The 16,935-nt window shown below is 41.2% G+C and overlaps 1 protein-coding gene across 2 annotated transcripts in view; it reads left to right on the top strand.

The window, feature by feature from the left end:
• Positions 1-671: 671 nt before the first annotated feature.
• LOC149795894 (uncharacterized) overlaps positions 672-16,935 on the top strand; it is a 49,227-nt gene continuing 32,963 nt past the window's right edge. For both annotated transcript variants that reach the window (XM_089965810.1, XM_089965811.1), the window contains exon 1: positions 672-773. The gene's annotated coding sequence lies outside the window, so the exon portion shown is untranslated. The remainder of the gene's footprint in view (positions 774-16,935) is intronic.

Below are 16,935 nucleotides of genomic sequence, written 5' to 3'. Positions count from 1 at the left end.
CTAAAGATTACTGCGGACGTTGAAATACACTATTTAATCAAGATTCTAAAGAGTACTAGAGACGTTGAACTAAATGATTTAATACAAATTAAAAAGAGCACTACAAATATAAACTACACGATTTAATCCAAATTTCAAAGGAAATATAAACGCCAGAATTCAAAGTATATATTTGAAATGTTCACTCTAGTCTTTATCGCCAACCTTTAGTTTTCACGTGGACTATTATTTTACGGCTTGTGTACCATGTGTTAAATCTGTGCTATTTTAATATTCATAGGACAATTTATTCGGCTTATTTTTCATCGAGTACAGGTAATGAAACATTTGGTGATAACTATTTACTTTGCAGTATGTCTAATTTTTTACTTATCATCACTAGCGTCAATGCATTACACTGCGTGTCCAATAAAGCCCTTATCAATATCAACTTTTACGACTTCAAACCATCTGTCATGGGAGATGTAACATAGCTAAGGACCATTTCTACTGACGATACTATAATGAAATAAATGAAAATTTCATCGGATAGGGATAATCACCTTATCGAGGAGGAGAGGGAGTGTTGCTCTCTTTCATGTTAAAGTTCGAACGGTTTCATCACCCTTATGCCTTATATGTGTACTGCCGATTTGGATTTCTGCCAAACGTACATGCATAGACATAGCGTATATATAGGCATTGACCCGAGCAAGGCAACATGACTAATCAATACCAGTAAAATTTGAATAGAAATGTGAGTGGGTTAAAAGGCTCCAAATATCCATGTAAAGGTAACATTTATTTACTTTCACTATTTATATTTTGTTTGTATAACCATTTTATTTTAGATTTAGCGCGTGTATTCACCAGCATTAATGTACACTTGTAAACCAATACTTGCGTTGACCTGACGTTGTCAGAGACAATGGCCCATGTCACGTATACTCTTCTCAACGGCTAATTTTAGAGTTTCATTTCAATACAAATTAGGAAATTCGTCTTTTTCGACTCATAGGTAATTTTGAAAAGAAATGTGTGAAATAAGTTGTGGTGGCAAAATGTGTGAAATAAGTTATGTCGGCAAATGTTATACCTCTATTTAGGTCTGATATAAATTCCAAAAGAATAAGGATTTAAAATGGCTGTCCAGAGATTAAATGAAACAGGTGAGTTTGGTTGGTCGAATAGAAAGAAGAACTTACAAGACAGAAAAGCGAGAGGTATACAGAGTTCAAACAACTGTGAGAATGTTATTTCAACCCGGAAGATTATTACCACGTTTAGACTAAGAGAGAACTTTAATATTGGCATATGATAGACTGACTGACCTTTTGATTATTTTATAAATGTTTTATAGATATTCCATTCATGTTTCGTTAAGATGTAAAACCAGAGGAAATTTGTGCAAAACGTGTGAATGTTCCATATTTTATGTTTTATAGAAGAACGATAGATCAATACAATATGACATTTTTCAAACTGGGTGTCCTGTCTAATTCAAGTCTAATATGCAACATTGTACCACATTCTATTATTATTATTATTATTATTATTATTCAAGCCATTGAAATCAAATTATGGCCAAGTTTTGTTCGAGTGTAAAGTCCCGTGTTCAAGCACTGTATGTTAATTCAAGCTGTTACGGCCACTATTAGTTCGCTTTCAGATTGTTGATGATAGATCACAGGTATTTTTTTTGTTGTTTTTTTTTGTTATTTGAAACATGTTCTGGTGATTTTAAATTGAATGGAAATCTTGTTCTCTTTGGGTGCGTCTACGAGATAATTTGTATGTGTGCATGCTTGTGTGTGTGTGTGTGTGTGTGTGTGTCACATAGATTTGTAACGTACCTTTTTAAAAAAATTCACTCATATCTCTACGATGTCTGCATTGTGGCAGTTCATACTGATGTACAGCACTGGGACACTATGCCGAGACATATAGCATCATGTACCACCTGAAACAGGCCGACCAGTCACTAAAGTAACCTCTTAATGCTGAACGCACAGTCAAGCAGTTGCTAGTAACATTTTTATTAGTCTTTGATATAACTAAGACGGGGTTCCAACCGAGGATCTTCCGATACCAAGACGGACGATCCAACCACTTAAGCAGCAGAGAGACTGGGCCCACCAACTTTTTCGTCCAACAGGACCATCTATCAAAAACTCTTCTGATAGAAGTTCTTATTTCACAAAATAAACCCTTCTAGCCAGAAACTATGATGACTAAATCCTCTTTTCTGGATACGGGGGTTATTTCGACAGCGATAACCAGCCGCTATAAAAAATAGTTTCTTCACCGGGGTGACGTCGACGAAACACTTTGTGGCGTAGTCTCTCTGCTGCTAATCATTTTAGGATTTTTAGTTAAAAAATGTATCGAACCCAACTCGGTATCGTGTCCGAGGATCATGTAAATTTATTGTCACAAACCCGTGTGGTTTTCGTTGAGCATGACTAAAGAAATTTTTAAATTTATTGAGGTCCATGTCACCACTGCACCAAGCCTGATGAATATTTCTCAGCGTGTGTACGTCAACTCCGTTAAACACTGCAAGAACGTTACAATTATCTCTGATCACTTTTGGAATTTGTGTATACCGTTGAGTCACATAAATGACATCAGTGTTTTTGTGTCGACCACGGGAAAATATTCTCGCAGGGTTTGTTTGTTTATCCAGCATGACATCATCGTACACTACTAGATTATTAATTGATCCATCGATGTCATCAATGCCGGGTGCATCATTTATGTCAGTTATGAATTCAACTACGTTTTCGTCGGTCTCAGAAATGCTTGCATTTCCAATGATTGTTTTTGCACTTTCGTTAAAATCTTTTAGCACTTGATAACACCGCTGATCGTCCACAGACGGGGCTATCAAATATAATTTATCCCACTTCATCCACTTCATTATCAAATTCAACAACAGCTGTGTTTTACCCGACCCAGATGGGCCTATGATAATCATTCGAACAGAATTTGGTAGCACTGAGTCATGCTTGATTGGCTCTCGTCGCTTTGTCGCGGAAAAGTCAGTGATTTCCATTAGATATATCATAAAATAATATGGATTTATATTGTGTGAAATGCCGAGCACGTACTCCAACTACGGATACAACAACAATTACAACAAAAAATAATCGACAAGCGCTCACGGGTAAGTGTGAACGATGTGGCACAAAAAAATTTAGATTTATTAAAAAAAAAAGCGGAGGTGATATCGCAGCCAAGTTAACAGCGCTGCCAGGAGCTCCGTGGGCTAAATACCCAGGAGAAAAACATCTTCCAGGATATAATTACTGTGGTCCAGGAACCCGACTTGATATCAGACTTGATGCTCAGGATCAACCAAAACCCGGTGAGTACCCGATAAACGCTATCGATGCAGCGTGCCATGCTCATGATGTAGCTTACCGAAGCAAGGATTTGCAACAGCGCCATCTCGCGGACGTGAAATTAATTCATGCGTTAAATGCCATCCCTGATAAATCTTTCAAAGAAAGGTTAGCGTCTTGGTTGATAAAAACTGCAATGAAAGGTAAATTAGCGTTAGGTATTGGTATATAATGGAGTCGATTTATTATTCCCCAAGCGGATATTGGAGAGGTAACGCGGCAATTGATAAACTTGCCAGCGCGGCATCAGTAACACGCGCGGTTGCCAAAAATTGGTTATCCCGACAGGCAATATGGCAAATTTATCTACCGCGCCCTAAACAAATTCACTTTGCGCATTTCGATGTTCGTGTACCAAATGAGGTTCATCAGGCTGATATATTATTTCTGCCACATGATACTATCCGAAGACGCACATACAAGTACGCGTTAACCATAGTTGATGTTGCCAGTAGATACAAAGATGCGGAACCGTTAACAACTAAAACAGCATCTGAGGTTGCTTCTGCGTTTGAAAGAATTTATCGGCGAGGACCTCTGCGATGGCCACATCTGCTACAAGTTGATCCTGGCAAAGAATTTCAAGGTGCGGTATCATCGTTGATGAAACAACATAACGTCACCATACGACGAGGACACACTGAAATTCACCGTGATCAGGCAATTGTTGAGCGGTTCAATCGAACACTTGCTGAGCGGTTATTTGGATATCAATACGCGAAGGAATTCATTCAAGATACGAGATCGCGCGAATGGGTTGCAAGATTACCAAGCGTGATAGCTGCGCTAAATAATGAAATAACTCGAACAACCAACATGAAACCTTCCATCGCGATCACAAAAAGATATATACAAATACAACGAAATAATATTTCAACACAGCCAGTGTTGGGTAATGTCACAGTTAGATATTTATATGAACCAGGCGAACTTGAAGGTGGTAAACGAAGAGCGACTGATCCCATTTGGAGTGTTACCACACATAGCATATCCACCGTGACAAGATCCACTGGGAGAAACGCAAGCGTTTCTAGACCATCAATCTACAGGTTGGATTCAACTGCTCCTCAACGCGGATTCACCCGTGAGCAACTTCAGGTAATTCCCGAGGACACACAATTGCCGCCAAAATCACTGAAGTGACTTAACTAGCGCTGGCACCCCGACGTCGATTACACTCAAGACAGGTCAACATGACATTATCACGTGTATGACCGCGATTGTTATCTTTTCTGTCTACGGTAAATTGTCTTGAATTTTTATTCGAATACTGCCATAGCATTATACAATTACAGCTCGCACAGTGATTATTCTGTTGTTGTTTCAGCGCAACAACGAAGTCAACATCAAGATCAAAATCGCGATTATTTTTTTTGTCACTCTGTTTGTAACCGGCGAGTTTTTTTCTTATTACATCACCATCGGTGATGCTGTTGTTTTCATCGTTATCAGCGTTTGATTTAAAATCCGAAGGATTTTCCAAGACAATTCTTCGCAGTTGAGATATTCTTCTGACTCTGGACACCGCCAAGTAGACTAAGTTGGACCATTCGATTCGATCATCAATGATCCAGACAGTTGTATCAGAGATAGTCAGTCCTTGAGAACAATGAATGGTCATTGCGTATCCTAGCGTCCACTGGGATTTATTCATCGCTAGTGCATCCTCGACAGCATCGATGTCAACTACCACAATATCATTCAATATTAAATTCTGTTTCTCTGTCCCTGACACAGTCAGGCATCCTGGAATATCAACATCTATATTTTGTAACCGCGTATCAGTTGGTCTATAACATAACGGCGTTGGCAGCATTGGAAACTTCATTTTTTGTAACCGAAATAGCTGTTGTTGAAGTGTGTCTCTGACTATCTTTCTACTTGCCACTATCAAATCGTCTGGTTTCCACACGCGTAAAAAGTCCCTCATCGAAGTTTCAGGAATCATCTCGCGCATAATTTCACATTGAATTTTATTCGGTTGTAGCCTGATTAGTGTTTTAAATTCTTTCAGCGTTGCATCAAGTGCTCGGTAATCATCAGACACTTCTTCATGATAATCAACAAAATTCCTCAGCCAATCATGCGGAGATGCGCCGACAAACGGAGGTGGTTGACCGTGATCGCCGCACATCATCACTGCGGTATTTTTCGTTAGCAGCCAATCAAGAAATGTTTTTAACGTTTCCAGCGGTACCGTACATATCTCGTCCCAAATTATTATATCATTGATATATTTTGTTCCCATTCGATCTGGCGTCCACGTACTGCCGCTGTATTTGAAAAAGCTGTGATAAGTACAAGAATTGACTCCTCGCTGTTTCATCTCTCTGGCAAGTCTGTGTGTAGGTGTTAGCACAATCATATCTGAATTCCGAAATAATTCAATTGCTCGAGTTGTTTTACCAGACCCGCCCGGCCCGTTCAAATAAACAGTTTTATGTCTGGTGATTGGATCACCCACAGACGGTGCGGAAGATATTTCTGGCATTGTTGATTTATAATATTCGTCCTTGATTGCAACATCAGCGGATTCACAATACTCGTGCAACATCTCCGCTTTTATTCTCCACGAACCCCATTCATCTCCGCCGCAGAATTTCATTATATCGGTCAGTGATTCTGAATATTTCTTGTCGATGTAAAATGAATCCGTGGCAACTCTGACTGCCATACCAGTATGGTAACGGCCAGGAAATCGATTGACCATCGATAACAAATTTATAGAAACATAAGCCAGCATTGAAGATCTCAAATGTGTGTATTGAGGCGATTCTCTGTCGATATAACTTACAATTGTGCCCAACTTTTTCCCGTCGGACAAGAACACATCCTCCCTGTTACAAAATATGTCTCTGGCAACCGCGTCGGCGATTATAAAATCCAATTCAGCTTCATCGATAATCAACCGCGAGTGATGCATTTTATGATCAAATGCTGCACCCTGAGTAAATTTACCGATTATTCTTCGTCCAAGATCTTTCGCTGTGATTTCACTGTTTTTGAGCCTAATCTTGAGAATTTCAGGAGCTCCTTCGCGGATAGCATCAATAGGAGTTTCTGGACGTGCTTGTGTCCATTCTTCGATAACTTCTTCGAGAGTTACACGCTCCGGTGTTGGCAACCAAACTGATGTCTGCGGTCGATAACATATGATTGCTTCACTGACAGTCAACGATACCAGTATGCCGCTGTCAAGCATGTATCGCAGCAACACCATGGGTACCCAGCGCTTTTCGACGAAGTGTCTGCCAAACCAAACATAACAGCACGGATGAAGTCCCGTGGCGAATTCAAACGAAGTCACACGAGCAAATCCTGTCAGGTCAGCGTCGGGTAAACTGCCGTTTACGGCGACTCGTGTCATCGAGTTCGTGGGGTGTCCAAACCGCGCAAAGTATTCGCGGCACTCGCCGTTCCCGAGAAAGCTTCCTGGGTAGCAGGCAATCATATCCACGGAAATCATATCCCGGTAGTCATATCGGGTGTTCCACAACCCGCCATGACCATACTCGACACAACTTAACTGTATATCCGAAAGAAACTGACTTCGGGTTGGTCTCCACGAATTTCTTTCTCTGGCGGCGTGAGCGGCAACACTTGGAACTGTAAAACAATTAACCAATAATTGCTCATCGCTAGCATCTCTCATATACGTTTTTGCGAGTTTTTTCATTTGTTGGTGCAACGACTCTGTTCTGTATAATTCTCCGTTGGGTCTCACAATTTGATCATAGTCGCCATCTTCGGAGCTCCTAAATAACCACACCGACACAGGGTCGGTTTTACTCAGCGCGTAAATAACCTCGTATATGTTTCCACGATAAAACTTGACAACACGGTCTCGTGGAAATATTGTAACCGCATCAGTCCACGCGTGCGAATTATGATCAATAATTTCAATCGGTGTTCCTGACTTTTTATAATGCTTCGAACTGTATAATATTTCCCCGGTTAGTGTTTTTACTGTTATTGAGTATTTTAATTTACTTGATAGCGCAGCAACATCATTTATTGTTGCCCCGGTATTCTTAACCGAATCGCCCCAGGCTGTTATTTTTTCACGTCGCAGGTCGGTTAAACCGTTTCCTCGTTTTGTGTTTTTAAAATGTTCCATTACTCGCTCGGCTACACAATTCAACACCGTCGAAGTAAATGAGGCAGTCATTCGCATCGGAGCGAGTTTATCAATTTTTGTTTTTTTTTACAGGATATATTCCATAAATGACTGCGGTTACAGGATACGCTCGAGCGTAATATGGTATATCAATCCCGGTCAGCATTCCTGGTTTACAATTGCTGCTTAACAGAGCGGTCTTTCCGTTAGCAAGAACAGGGTCGAGTTTGTCGCGGATAATCCACGTATCGTCGTCGACGTTGACAATAAATTTTATTCTGAAAAAATATTTATTTTTACCCGATGAAAATCAATATAATCAATAATTGTTTTTGCTCGGGCATCAGTCATTGTAGCATCGATGATGTCGTCGACTTCGTCAGCGTCGCGGATAATTTTAAATGTCGACCATACATGAGATGCGCCGTCGTTGCGGAATTCTTTATTACCCTCGTTGATAATATCGAACAGATCAGTTAGATGCCGTCGTCGTGGATCCGGGTTAAGCCTGTCAAGATCGAATCTCCCAGCGCCAACTGCGGTTAGCCTAGAACACTCCTCCATTGTTATATTTAAGACAAATATTTAAATAAGAAAATATTATATATACAATGAACAACTGCAGATGGTTAAAAGTTGGATCTGTAACAGTCTGTGGTAAGCCCTGTAGGAAGGAATTCTGCGGTGAACATATACAGAGCATCAAACGAGGAAGCACAGGACCTATTCGTTGCCTGCGATGTGGCATTGGTGTCAGGGGTAAAACACAATTATGTGCGGGGTGCGGGGGGAAACGATATCGTGAACTCAAGCGATATTACAATAAAAAAAATAACGGAGACGCGCTAAAATCTGAGAGCGATTATATAACTAGGTTTTCAGACAAATTATAAATTAGACAAATATATTATTATATAAATGAATCAAGAATTTGTCCCACATCCCACAATCAAGAATTACGAAGCATCACGACAGGGAATAGTCAGAAATAGCAGGTTGAAAAAACCAGTTGGTACTGTTACTAATTCTGGTTATCTCCAATTTTCTGTTGGGAGAAAGAGGTATTTTAATCACAAGTTTGTGTTTGAGGTATTTAACGGTGAGATCAAAAAAGGTCTTGTAATTGATCACATTGATAATAATAAACTTAATAACTCTCTTCAGAATTTGCAAGCCATTACTCAGAGCGAGAATTCTGCACGAGGTGGCACTGGCAAATTTGCAAAAATCCCAAGAGCTGTAAGATCTCTCAACAAAAATACTAACAAAGAAAATATATTTCGCTCAATGAGCTTAGCTGCGAAGTATTTTGGTATTGAACCGCGTTCGGTTCAACGCGTCGCAGAAAATGTTATCAAATCAACTTTTTTTCAACTTGTTGGATGTAGAATTATAACCCCGCATTGTGTTTGTACCGTCTTAGGATAAGTTATGTGTTTGTGCCGTCTTAGGATAAGTTATATGTTTGTACCGTCCTAAGATAAGTTATATATACAATTGTAAAATACAACTGCTGTAAATATGCTTCTACTGCTGTAAATATGCTTCTACTGTAAATACTATATGTTTGTGCCGTCCCTAGGATAAGTTAGAATTAAGTTATATGTTATGTGTTATCCCCATGTGAGCCTTGCTAGCATATCAGATGGTAAGCTAGGAGGTTCACAAATGGGGAATGTCTCGTCGTTTCGCAAACACACCCTCTGGGCCTTCTAGACTGTTATTTGGCAGTTTAGGGGCTTAATCGGGGGTAAGTGTTTCCGCCCCCTCCTGAGTTTGGTAGGATGTCATAAGACACCCTAGAGACTCAAAGGAGATGTGATGTTTTTTTATTTTAAAGATTTAAAAATATATATAAATATGAATCAAGAAAATATCAATAATGTGATTGATGCTATTCAAAAATTAGAAAAACAAGGATTTAAAATATTACTAAATGTTGAAACTATTCTGTCAGATTTTGAATCATTATACGAAGCTAAATGCGCAGGGCGTTATATTCTTCCTGCTCAATATCGATTCATAAAGATGATCCAAAATAATTTGTATAAATCGCTGGCCAGCGTAGCGGAGACACAAATAAATGAATTTGTTCCACTGTCCCGTGCAGTCGAAAAGATCAGGCTGGCGCTGGCAGCTGAGTATGAAACTAAAAAAATAATCAACAATCGGGTCCGGAAATTAAAGCATTGTATGTCCGTTGACGAGGTCAAGGATGAAAATCCAGAGAATTTATCAAGCAATGATAGCTTTGTCACCGATGACGAAGTCATTCACGAAGTCAGCGGGAAGTAAATACCTCACCTTGATTTCCTTGGCGAAGTCAACTACTTGGAAGTGAAATCGAAAGTAAAAAAAAAAGTAATATTTTTTTTTTACTGTGTAAATTATGCAACTGTCCAATTTCGTTGATTTTCATAGCAAAATACCAGCGAAAATTGTCAGTGAGAAAATTAATATTATAGTAAAATTCTGCAACTGTCCGATTTTGTTAACTTTTACTAGCAAATACCCCATCAAATCCACGACGCTGGTCTGTTTTGTTAAATTTTACTAGCAATTACCCTATCAAATCCACGACGCTGGTCTGTTTTGTTAAATTTTACTAGCAAATACCCTATGAAAATCGGGAAAATGGTCAGTGGTAAAAAAATATATATAAAGTAAGGAATTTTCACTGAAGTATCTTATCAAGATGATCCCGTGAAATGCACGAGTGAGCAACATTGAGGATTTGGTCTGCATCACAAGTAATCATCGTGATATTGTTTTCGCGGAGTTGCTTCAGCTGAAAATCTGTCAGTAAAAAGTCATCATTGCCGTGTTTATCGATGATTATTTTAACAACGCCCGGGGAATGATTTCCGGTAAATATTTTTCGGATGAATTCTTCAAGCGCACGCTTGTCAACGATGGAACATTTCACGTGTTGATACATTTGCTATGTTATTCGCGTTCATTTAATATAATTTATTATGACAGTGCTGTCGCTGATGGCGATGCCGTTGGAAACGCTAGCGTTTCCCACAGTGCTATCATCGTCATCGTCGTCGTTGTCAGCGAAATCACTGTCAGAATCACGCTGTGTTTCATCATCTTCATCACTGACAACAAAATCACTGACAGAGACATCTTCGTCGTTGACAACAAAATCACTGTCAGAGACATCCTCGTCATCATCATACTGTTGGTAATTCGAAGATTTTTTGGACATTATTATGATATGATATCGCTAATTGAAAAATGCTTTGTATTTTTACGATGGAAATCGTTTCACGATGAAAATCCTTTAGGATGAAAGTCTTAAGACGAAAATCCCTTAGGATGGAAATCGTTTCACGATGAAAGTCCTTAGGATTTCACCAGCAGATTAATACTAACAGTCTCCCCACGCAGGTCCAACAGTCGCTGTTGTTGGTCAGTGACTTTAAAATTCATCCTTGTCAGCGTCGGATTATGACACCGAAGAAACACTGGATTGATTGGCTCCTGCACAATCAAAAATCCAGGCGGTTGTGTAGGAGTAAACGAATACAGTATAAACCCTTGCTGGGCTTGATTTGATATTGTCGTGGTTACGCTGTAACTGCCATCGATGACGTCACACACAAGATTAACCGCAACGACATCAGTGATATTTACTATTCCCGGAGAGATGTGTCTGCCATCACTGGCTTCGGAATTATCATACGCCGCGATGACAGGTTCTAGTTGTATTTGTTTGTGTCGTGCGAGTATGTCATCAAAGTATTCATCGATGATTTTAGTGACAAATTCTTGTAGGTCACCGCGGGAAACATATCCTGGTAATTTGAAACTTGGTAGATCAGCTTCTGTCAGCGAGTACTTATTCAAAAATTTTTGTCTATCAAAAGATGCGTAACTGTTGATTACGGCGTGAATCACGATATCGTTGATGTACTCGTTATCTGCGGCAAGTTGGTTTAGTATCTCAATTTGTTTGATAATTTCTTCGCGCGAACTCACCAGGGTGTTCCTTTTCGCGGCGATATGTTCTTGAAAACGTTGCCGTAGATAACCTCGGTGTGTTTCGTGTGCGACACTGATATCCGCCAGGTACCCAACGATGTCGTTTAGTTTCATGGGAACCCCAACAGTAACCGTAGTTTGTTCATGCTCGTAGACAAAATTAAACATAATATCTGACCCTTGCGCTTGAGGAAAAATCCTACCCTGCAGTTTATCACGGCGGATCTCATTGAGACGTTCTTGATACGGCATTGTAATTTTGTGATACGATTGCGCGTCAGTGATATAATCCGACTTCACAGGTACAGGTATTGGTGGTTTTTCCGTTGGCCACCCTAGCACGGTTCTGATTGAACTGTTATAGATATCAACGGCGTAACCCGGCGTTGAGATTTCGATGATCGTGGATAACGTTGGCTCGTGTGCAGTGATTGATATTTTTGCTTCCTTTCCGGTGATACGTTTTATTTGACGCTGTATTTCCTTGTTGATTTCCTCTATCTGATAACTCCCAGTGGGTAACGCAATGACGTTCCAATCTGGGGTTCCATCAGCGTTATTCTGATATGAAAATACAAATGAGTTATTCGGCGATTGTCCGTGAAATGATGTCGACCTGATATTGGGCCAACTGTGATATACTCGTAATTGTGCCAACGCGATTTCGGTAACTGGAATTGCAGTTGGAAAATTAATGCTGAACTCTGGCTGCGTCGACGACACAGATATCATTGTGGTCCTTGACGGAGTTGTATTCGCGGATATGTCGAGCAGCGCTTGTCGTTCCATCGTTATTGTTATTGTTGGTTTTCAAATGAAAACAATAGTCGCTGTAGCAGCTAGACATCAGCGCAAACTCGGAATCGGATATGTTGTTGTCGTCGACGCTGGATGATATCAACGAAGACAGCCTTGAGTAGGCGCTGTTGGCCGCGTTGGACAGTTGTTGGTGTTCGTGTAGTTTTGTCGTCGCGCACGAAGATATTTTTTTCGCGATGATATTAGCGACTCCGGCCGCGGTCGTCGATGCTGAAATCGCGATCGGTATTGCTACGGCGGCGGTTACCGGAGTCAATGCAGATAGTATCACGCCCGCGGACGCAATTACCCCGGATACCGAGTACACTGCGATGTCCAGCACTGTTATGCGGCGTCGATATTTTTTTTTATTTTTGTTGCGCATCTGTCTATGGTGACTTTCAACGTTGATTGCCATTCGCGTACCTGATTGTATCGATACTGTTGAGCATCTGGTGTCATCGACGCTATTTAAAATCGCTAGCGATTTTCAATTACGCGGTAACCAATTGAGGAGTTGTTGCGACGAATTCCAAACACCACCAGTAAGATGTTGCGGTTAAACTATCGTCCTCGGCTTCAAGCATAAATGTTTCCTCGGTTCCGCTGTTTAGTATCACAGTGCAAACCCCGGAATACTTATCAGTGGAGTGTCTCCAGGGATATGTTGTGAAGATTTCAAACTTAGCAGCGGAAAACACAGACAGCCTGTAAACGCCGGTGGCTGTTGCTGTGTATTTGATAGTATTATTTTGTCGGGACCATGTTGCGAACCCGGATGATACCGTGAATACGATGTTGGTGATATGCCCGGGGGTAACTGCAACGGGGACTTTAATTAGACTGGTTTTGTTGACGATATCAGGAATACCCGATACGATATCCTGCTGTGTTTGTTTGATCGTGTCAATGTCGGTCTTTACGTCGGCGAGTTTCACATCGACGACTGGAGGAGTTCCAAAGAACTTATCCACGGTATCACTAGTCTTTTGAAAGTTTCTTTGGAATCTTTTAAACGCGCCTGTGTGAACATCGTACTCTGCACGCAGCGTATTTAGTTTACCGTTGACGATGTCCACATATTGTTTGTTTGCCGCATCCTGGTCGGATTCGGGATTCGCTAACGCGATTATTTTGTTGCCACTCATGTCAAGTCCGCCTGTCATTACGTCGCCGGATTTTGTTACCCGGTCGCTGACTAGGCCAACAACGAGTTTGTACTGAGCATCGACGTATTGTTTATTTGCGACATCTTCGGGACCTATTGGATCCGCTAACACAGTTATTTTGTTGTTGTTCATGCTGAGTTCGCCTGTCATTATATCACCGGTCTTTGCTACACGCATCGCTGCAACTCTTCGTGCGTCCTCTCGCAGCATCGCAATTGATATCGACGAATCTCTGATTTTGCCGTTGTCAGCGAATACAACAAGGTTATCTGGGACAGCTCCATAAACTTTGATAATTATGTCACCAAGTTTAACATTACTGGTTTTTAGTTTCCCGTGTGTGTCCTAAAAAATAACAACCTCATCCGGGTCTATCCCGGCTACATTCAAAAGATTATCAACGTCATCTTTGGTTGCATACGCTGATAAATCGATATCTTTTTTTTTCTTCCTTGGTTCTGCTTGATCTTCCGTAAATATCAACCATTATCTGTTATGGGGTTGTTTAAATTTGGAAATGATTTTTCAACGTGTATTCATGCACGACTTTATGAGGAGGAATCGCTGGATGTTTTGTTATCGCGTCAAGAACATTCAAAACCTCTTGACCACATATCGGAGGATCGGTTAGTGTTTGTGTTGGTAACGTTGACTGCCAAACTGGAATTGGAAATCCTTGGACGTACCTGAGAAATTCAACTGGCGGTGCTAGCCCGTACGAATCGAAATAGATAATTCCACGCGGATCGATCGCGTAAGCAACCCAATGAGTCCCAGGGCCTTCTCGGTTGTCAAGATTAATAATTCCTGTTTCTGGATTTTTCGGTCGTGCTGGTAATTCATCTCGGTTAAATACACCTCTGAAGGATTTTATACGTAATTGTTTAGCAGCATCGAGTAGATCAAAATTGGACGCTGGAAGCTTCACCCCGGGAAGATTCCCCCGTGGAAGTGTTTTCAAACACGCTTTGGGTACCATGACGCCGGAGTTCCCGGTAGTCTTAGACCCGCTCCGTATTGTTCCACTGGAAGTTTTAAACGATTGGGCTGAGGCATAGTTGTCTTTCGGGGGCGTCTTGTTGGTTTTTGTGTTCTTGTTTGTCTTTTTTTTAGACTTTCCTTGTGTAAAATTCCTTTTCCGGTTACTTTCTTTAGTGCCATTCCAGCAGCGGTTCCAACTGCTCCTAACGCGGCTGCCTTTGCCGCGGCGGCTGCTGCTGGTGCTAACGCGGCGGCAATTATTGGAAGAAATGGAAGTATTCCGCCGGTCTTTTTGACCATATCTTTGACCGCGGCCGGAGAGAGATCAATTCGAACTCCAGTCGTGCCCTGCTTCGCGCTATTGAAATGTTTTAGCTGAGTTTTAGTCAGCGACAGCTTGTTTGAACCACCCGCTAGCTGATCGTGCTTTAACGTTATTGATGTCCCACATGTGCTCGCGTTTTTCGATTGTAATTTCTTCACCTGACCAGGAGTCAGTGACACATTAACGTAACTGTATGACATTTTATTTAATACGAGATTGATCTAATTGTTTACATATTTTCCACTGGAGCATCGATGACTCTCATTCGGCCGCCAACACCTTCAAGTAGCATTGATTTATCAAAGAGTATGACAGCAACTGCTCTGAAACCAGCGGGACCTGCAATTACGACGGGAGGTCCGTCCGCATCAGCTGCTGAAGCGGGGAACTCGCCCACGTTAGCCTTGAAGTGTATATCAACGACAGAGTGTTTGGTTAAATCCATATGTTCAAGAGAAAAGTAATAAATCGGATACCGCGCTGTGAAATCCAACTGAGATATCTGCAAGCCGGTATCAATATTTTGATCACGTCCCATAAATGGCAGCAGGCGGTGATACGCACGTGCAACCCTATTACCGTCAAAATCTAGATGTATATCTTCGGACGGTTCTTGATGTCCGTTTACACGCAGTGAAACCTCTGTGACCTGAAGTTTGTCAAATGCCATAAGGTTTCTTGTTTGATCGTTTAATCTCTTATACTCTTGGAATGCAACGAAAATGTGTCGTGGCGCTGATACTCCCTGCTGTGATGATATATGCCACGTGAAATGCCCAGCCCCGGAACCCAGAATGGAATCTGTTGTTGTTGTCAACCACGATATTAATGATTTACCACCTGTGTCCATGAAAGAGAGTAGCCGTTGTTCTTCAGTGATCGATGGGGGACATCACTGGCATCCACAACGCAAGCTTGGATAATACTACCTTACCATGAAGTCCTCTAGTTGCGGCAACATCAGCACCCAGACCGTGCCAGATAGCATCATTGCTATCACCTTCTCTGACAAGTACAACCGTATGATTGGCTCCAAAAATAACCTTTCGGACACCTCTGCAGAACCCAAAGATGTGAGACAGCGGAATTGCAAATGAAAATCTTCTGGAATCACCTGATAACATTGATTTACGTGTAGCAAAACCAAGATTGTAATTTGCATTCATCGATATTACTGCGGGCGTTGGGGCAGCTCCAGCTGCGTTTCTTACATTACCTATAACAACGTTATTGTATTCAGGATGATCAGAATTATCCTTAGCGAACATCATGGTCGGACCGGCTGATCTAGTGTAATCATCTGAGTATCTTGCCAATCCGATAATTGTTGTGGCAACGTCAACGTTATCCTGAATTGTTTCAATTTCCCTTCCATCGATACTATATGAAGCACTTTTGAACAGTGCCATGATGCCGTTGTTAACAAAACCAACCTGGTCATTTGCTCCTTATGCTGTGTTATCGAGTTTTAAAATACTACCTTCGACTTCAAGAAACGCCTCCGACGGCAGAAAATATCTGCTTGTGTCCTGAACTCGTAATTCAATTCGACCCGACTGATTGGGCGATCTTGCTTCGTAGGAATAATACTGATAATCACGCACAGACTCATCTTTGAGTATTGGTGCATCCATGTCGAACGCTGGATCTGATACTCGTTTGAACATTATATAAAATTATCGACGTCTAAAACGAAGACCACTTCCTGATATCAGGCTCGTATTTATTTGTTCGGGTATTTGGTTTGCTATCTCCGCAAGTTTTTGATTCACGGATTGATTTATTACTTTACTGACATCCGCGGGCATAAGTTCAGTGCTCGGCAATTTTACTGGCGGTGGTTTAACCGCGCTACGTCTACGTGCTAACCGTGACAGTCTATCCCTGATTGACGTGAATGCTTTACCCGCAAGATTACCAACAGCTCCAAGGGCTTTATCCTTGACAACATCAACCGCTTTCATCGACAGTTGTTTCGCAATCGGTAACGCCTTATGGGCTATCCTTGAAAACAAACCCGTAACAACATCACCGAGACCATCTCCGTAGGTTGCTCTGTAGACCGGTAATCGTGAATTCACTACTCTGACTGGGCTGGGTCGAGTATCGTGTACTATCATGTTATTCAATTGCTGTTTCTCTAATCGCTGTAGTAACCATCTGCGAGTTCAT

Source organism: Sinohyriopsis cumingii, chromosome 7 (assembly GCF_028554795.1).
Source record: "Sinohyriopsis cumingii isolate HCF-2022 chromosome 7, ASM2855479v2, whole genome shotgun sequence".
Taxonomy (NCBI): domain Eukaryota; kingdom Metazoa; phylum Mollusca; class Bivalvia; order Unionida; family Unionidae; genus Sinohyriopsis; species Sinohyriopsis cumingii.
The sequence above is the reverse complement of the archived record's forward strand: the minus strand, read 5'-3'. Positions and strand labels throughout refer to the sequence as shown.